The sequence below is a fragment of the Fundulus heteroclitus genome, chromosome 13, assembly GCF_011125445.2.
Source record: "Fundulus heteroclitus isolate FHET01 chromosome 13, MU-UCD_Fhet_4.1, whole genome shotgun sequence".
NCBI classification, from domain to species: Eukaryota; Metazoa; Chordata; class Actinopteri; order Cyprinodontiformes; family Fundulidae; genus Fundulus; species Fundulus heteroclitus.
Window position 1 is genome coordinate 35,565,883 of NC_046373.1, and position 6,392 is coordinate 35,572,274.

Below are 6,392 nucleotides of genomic sequence, written 5' to 3' on the forward strand. Positions count from 1 at the left end.
AAATGTTGCTTCGCCAGATTCTGGACACCCTCCAAGTAATTTTATTTTCAAAAATATTGTAGAAAGCCGAAAGATTCAAATAGCCCACTTAACATGAATAATACATTGTTTTTAGCCTCAGTCGAGGTAACATCTTTCAGTCCAGACACAGACAACAACAGTCCCATTAACCAATCATATTTCTCCCATCCCCGCCGCGGAAAGTATTGACCAATCAAATATCCGCCTGGGTCTGCTGGCAACGAACAGCCACTCAATTGTCTGTCTGGATTTCGGGAGTAACCGTCTCACCAATGATCGCTCCTACTTTTTGCAACGAAGGGACGAGAGTCTGTTGAGGCCCAATCAGCGGGTCAGTGCTGGCTGCCGGTACCGGGGACTGGTGGTGAGAATTCGCTGCAGCGCGTCAGGGGGACCGGACCGTGAACCCGGAGACGCTATACACTGAGGCGAAACGAGGCACAGGTGAGTCCGAGGACTTGCACAAGGCCTGGCTTCGGGCACAGATGTTTTAAAATCGCAACGGTGGAATCCGGCTCGCAGTAGGACGGCCAAATAGCTACCGTGTCGCTTTCTTGCCGGTGGATACACTGATATGCCATCAGACAATAGAGCGCATTGGCTTTGCTATTTATTGATGCAGGCTGACATGTTGGCGACCAGCTCCACCGCCTCGAACTGTTCATTCACCTTTTGAAGGTGTGGAGTCTCAGCGAAATGGGTACTATTGTTTTGGCGGCTTCTTTGTGTTTGTTTTTTCTTATATCCGTGTTGGCAACATAGATTGTATAACGTTGTAATATAAGCGTTTTTCGGAAAGCCTCCAATCCTTTTCATTGTTTGATCCGGAGTCTCAAGGGGTTAACTGAAGACTGGAGAAAGAGCTATGCTCATTCAAAAAGCCTACGTAACACTGCTGTTTTATAAAGAGTACAGCGATGAAGAGAGATGTTTTACATGGCTCATCCAGCAGTACTGCGGGGGAGGCGGTTTTAAACTCAGGAGGAGGCCCCGAAAGCTGATGGCCCTCGGCAATTAGGAAGAACAAAATTCTAAATGCATCAGCCATTTACGTGTAGACTCAACTAGCTCCATATGCAACTAAATGGCTGCCTGGCGCCTGTCGGCATAACCAGCATTTTACAGTAAGGACAAAGCACTATTTTGGCCGACCGAAGGATTGCACCCAAATCGTCGGATTAAGAGAAGTAGATGATTTATCTTGAAATAGAATCCATTTTTGATGTTTGCGATCATTATTCAGCTATGTGGCTCATTTAATGGCTGCATAGAACTGGCGTTTCCCTGCTGCTGCTCTGCTCCACAGGATTTACATGTGCCAAAAGCAGTATGAATATCATGGTTTGTAACGCTCTGAGGTACAATACATTGTGGATGTACAGGTTATGAAGGATATGTTTTCTATTTCCATAGAAAGGTTATCATTTTGACCTTACAATAGACTTCCACGTGTCTTGTATTTTGCTTGCATGCCATATTTATTAATGAAATATATCTAGTCTCACACAAAGTTATTTTTTTTTTATTTTTTTTTTAAACCATGAAACATGTACATTTTCATCCTTTCTTAGCATTGTGCATTTCCATGCTGCTGCTTGTTATTAATCTTGTCACCTCTTTTGGAAAATGCACTCATGTCACTAACACCTGTCATCAAATGTAGAAGAAATCACAAACCCCAATGCTGCAGTCCGCCCTCCTTACAGTAATGATGTCTCCGTTTGAATGAACTAGTGTTTTTTGTTGGAGACCATGAATGAAGCATGCTGAAAATCTCATCAAACATCCTCCAGTTCTTTGTTTGAATTGTTGCCCATTCTATTTCTTGTTGAATTTTCGCACCATTTTCATTCACCTTCACAAAAACATTCTACCAGCTTCCAGTTCTGGGGGAGGAATTGAGCCCTTTTTTTTCTAGGTTCATTACTGTAAGTTTCCTTTGTTTAACGTAGAAAATTTGGTATCCAAAGATTATTTAAATTTAAACCAAGGTAATTCAAATGGAGTTTGTAATTGCTTACTTATTACTTATTCATAGACAGATATAAACATTTAATCATTCTGACCAAGAGTAGTGTGTGTATATATATATATATATATATATATATATATATATATATATATATATATATAATTAGCTTTACAAAAATTGAAATGCATCTGAAGATGTCCATCTTACCATCCGATGTTACTGCTGAAAGGTCTTATCTCCCATTTGCATATTGCTATTCAACAAAGTCCAAAACGCAAACATATGGCTCTTATTTTGTGGTTATGTCAATCATCGAAATACCTGCTGGATTGTACCGTAGATTCTGTTCTGCTGTTGCTTACTACTTAAAGGAGCTACAAGTAATACTGAGACCTTGTGGCTCAAATCAGTACAACAGGTTGCCAATCACAAGAATCTAATATGCTGTTTTTAAACGGTGTGAAACCCTTCAGAATTTTTACTAACACAGGGTAGGTATGTGATTTTCTGGTCAGCTTCTCTTACTGGCTTCAGTGTTAGCAGGCTGCTGCTCTTTTGCCAAGATAAAATGTCAATTGTGGCGCTCTGTGTTGGGAACCCTGGGAAATCTCATAAGATTGGCTGAGGAACCAGGAAGTAAATATGGGTTGCACTCTGAACCAAAATAGTTCCAGACCATACCTCTCAGTTTGCAAGGAGAAAAACATGGCTAAGACATTATTGATGGAGAGGACTGATTGTTTATAGGGAATGTACTTCCATCCCTGGTGAGAAATGAGAATGATTTTGGTAGATTTTACAGTAAATATCTTACTTATAGCTCATTAAGTTTCTATCATATCTATAGTTTTATCTAATTGTATGCATAATGGCAGTCAAGTTCAATCTATATTAGAGCTGGTCGATAAAAATGATACCAATATATATATATCTCAAAATAATTTTTCCTCAAGAAACACGAGAAAGGGCCTGATATCAGGGGTGGTAATAAGACTTTTATTTTCACTTGCCACAGTGGGTGGTGGGAGAAATTTTGTACCAGACATTATTTTTCTTTTGTGTGTATAACATTTGCCTTAGTAAGGAACACCCCCAGTAAAATCTAATTATATAAACGGTATAAATTATTAATAATTTTCAAAGAAGAAATTGAATGTAAATTAAGATTTTAACATAAATGTGTACTTATAACAGTATTTACAACCTGTCTTTCACAAGTAATTTCCTTACTTTTTCACTTCAGTATCCCTAATCTGTATTTGATTCAGAATCAAATTGTGGTTAAGTTTTAATTTTTTGTTTAAATCTTATTACTTTTTTATTTCTCACTTCCCATTCTTTAGGTGTAAATGCAGTGTTCACGGTAGTATCACTACTGTGAAAACTACATGATAGGAGGGTCCATTAGAGTTTTTGAAGAAAGCTACACATACGTAAACACCCAGAATTGTTGCTTTCAAACTTATTGATAATTTAATACTGCAATAATATAATTACTTTATAGATGCTTCCAAATAAAAAGCTGCAGATGTGTGCATCATTCAAAAGATAACATTAAGAGAACAGCATAAGCTTAAACTTATTCCCTTACAACAACGGACACTTGAGGATTCAGTGTATTGTATTTAATTTATTTAATTTAATTTTATGCATTTTGAACATCCAACCTAGTGGTTTTTTTTTTTCAATTTTATACAAGTGAAGCCTGAGCTTGTGCGCGAGGTTGAGAGGTTCCGACTAGAGATAGTCGGACTCACCTCGACGCACCGCTCTGGCTCCGGAACCAGTCTCCTTGAGAGGGGCTGGACATTCTTCCACTCTGGAGTTGCCCATGGTGAGAGGCGCCGAGCTGGGGTTGGCATACTGGTTGCCCCCCATCTCGGTGCCTGCACGTTGGGGTTTTCCCCGGTGAACGAGAGGGTGGCCTCCCTCCGCATTCGTGTGGGGGGACGGGTTCTGACTGTTGTTTGCGCTTATGCGCCAAACAGCAGTTCAGATTACCCACCCTTTTTGGAGTCCTTGGAAGGGGTACTGGAGAGTGCCCCTCCTGGGGACTCCCTCGTTTTGCTGAGGGACTTCAACGCTCACGTGGGCAATGACAGTGGGACCTGGAGGGGCGTGGTTGGGAGGAATGGCCCACCTGATCTGAACTCGAGTGGTGTTTTGTTGTTGGACTTCTGTGCTCGTCATGGATTGTCCATCACAAACACCATGTTCAAGCATAAGGGTGTCCATATGTGCTCTTGGCACCAGGACACCCTAGGTCGCAGTTCAATGATCGACATTGTTGTCGTTTCATCTGACCTGCGGCCGTATGTCTTGGACACTCGGGTGAAGAGAGGGGCGGAGCTCTCCACCGACCACTACCTGGTGGTGAGTTGGCTCCGATGGCGGGGGAGGAAGCCGGTCCGACCGGGCAGGCCCAAACGCACTGTGAGGGTTTGCTGGGAACGTCTGGCAGAGTCCCCTGTGAGGCGGAGCTTTAACTCCCACCTCCGGGAGAACTTTAAACACATCCCGAGGGAGGCGGGGGACATTGAGTCTGAATGGACCATGTTCCACGCCTCTATTGTTGAGGCGGCTAGTTGGAGCTGTGGCCGCAAGGTTGTCGGTGCATGTCGCGGCGGCAACCCTCGAACCCGCTGGTGGACACCAGCGGTGAGGGAAGCCGTCAAGCTGAAGAAGGAGTCCTACCGGGTTTTTTTGGCCTGTGGGACTCCGGAAGCAGCTGATGTGTACCGGCAGTCGAAGCGGCAGGCGGCTCGGCTGGTCGCCGAGCCAAAAACTCGGGCGTGGGAAGAGTTCGGAGAGGCCATGGAGAAAGATTTCCGTACGGCTTCGAAGCGATTCTGGTCCACTATCCGGCGTCTCAGGAGGGGGAAGCAGTGCAGTACCAACACTGTTTACAGTGGGAGTGGTGTACTGCTGACCTCGACTCGGGACGTCGTGCGTCGGTGGGCGGAATACTTCGAAGACCTCCTTAATCCCACCAACACGTCTTCCATTGAGGAAGCAGAGCCTGAGGACTCTGGGTCGGGTTCTCCCATCTCTGGTGCTGAGGTTGCCGAGGTTGTTAAAAAGCTCCTCGGTGGCAAGGCCCCGGGGGTGGATGAAATTCGCCCTGAGTACCTTAAGGCTCTGGATGTTGTGGGGCTGTGTTGGTTAACGCGGCTCTGCAACATTGCGTGGACATCGGGGGCAGTTCCTCTGGATTGGCAGACTGGGGTGGTGGTCCCCCTATTTAAAAAGGGGGACCGGAGGGTGTGTTCCAACTACAGAGGAATCACACTCTTAAGCCTCCCTGGTAAGGTCTATTCAGGGGTTCTGGAAAGGAGGGTCCGTCGGATAGTCGAATCTCGGATTCAGGAAGAGCAGTGTGGTTTTCGTCCTGGCCGTGGAACACTGGACCAGCTCTATACCCTCAGCAGGATTCTTGAGGGGGCATGGGAGTTTGCCCAACCAGTCTACATGTGCTTTGTGGATCTGGAGAAGGCATTCGACCGTGTCCCCCGGGGGATCCTGTGGGGGGTACTCCGGGAGTATGGAGTACCGGACTCTTTAATAAGGGCTGTCAGGTCTCTGTACGACCGGTGTCAGAGTCTGGTCCGCATTGCCGGCAGTAAGTCGGACTCGTTTCCGGTGAGAGTTGGACTCCGCCAAGGTTGCCCTTTGTCACCGATTCTGTTCATAACTTTTATGGACAGAATTTCTAGGCGCAGCCAAGGTGTTGAGGGGATCCGTTTTGGTGGCCTTAGGATTGCGTCTCTGCTATTCGTGGATGACGTGGTCCTATTGGCTTCATCAGGGCGTGATCTACAGCTCTCACTGGAGCGGTTCGCAGCCGAGTGCGAAGCGGCCGGGATGAAAATCAGTGCCTCCAAATCCGAGACCATGGTCTTGAACCGGAAAAGGGTAGAGTGCCTTCTCCGGGTTGGGGAGGATGTCCTGCCCCTAGTGGAGGAGTTCAAGTATCTTGGGGTCTTGTTCACGAATGAGGGGAAGATGGAGCGGGAGATCGACAGGCGGATTGGTGCAGCGTCTGCTGTGAAGCGGGCGCTGTACCGATCCGTTGTGGTGAAGAGAGAGCTGAGCCAAAAGGCGAAGCTCTCGATTTACCGGTCGATCTACGTTCCTACCCTCATCTATGGTCACGAGCTTTGGGTCGTGACCGAAAGAACGAGATCCCGGATACAAGCGGCTGAAATGAGTTTTCTCCGTAGTGTGTCTGGGCTCTCCCTTAGAGATAGGGTGAGGAGCTCAGTCATCCGGGGAGGACTCAGAGTAGAGCCGCTGCTCCTCCACGTCGAGAGGAGCCAGTTGAGGTGGCTCGGGCATCTGGTCAGGATGCCTCCTGGACGCCTCCCTGGTGAGGTGTTCCGGGCACGTCCCACCGGGAGGA

The 6,392-nt window shown here is 46.2% G+C and overlaps 1 protein-coding gene across 2 annotated transcripts in view; it reads left to right on the forward strand.

Moving 5' to 3' along the window:
• Window positions 1–280: 280 nt before the first annotated feature.
• The window catches only part of gatad2b (GATA zinc finger domain containing 2B), a 99,341-nt gene continuing 93,229 nt past the window's right edge, over window positions 281–6,392 (forward strand). The window contains exon 1 of one of the 2 annotated variants that reach the window (XM_036145617.1): window positions 281–465. The gene's annotated coding sequence lies outside the window, so the exon portion shown is untranslated. Of the gene's footprint in view, window positions 466–533; window positions 722–6,392 lie in introns of those variants that run through there. The other variant, XM_036145618.1, reaches the window with a different exon arrangement.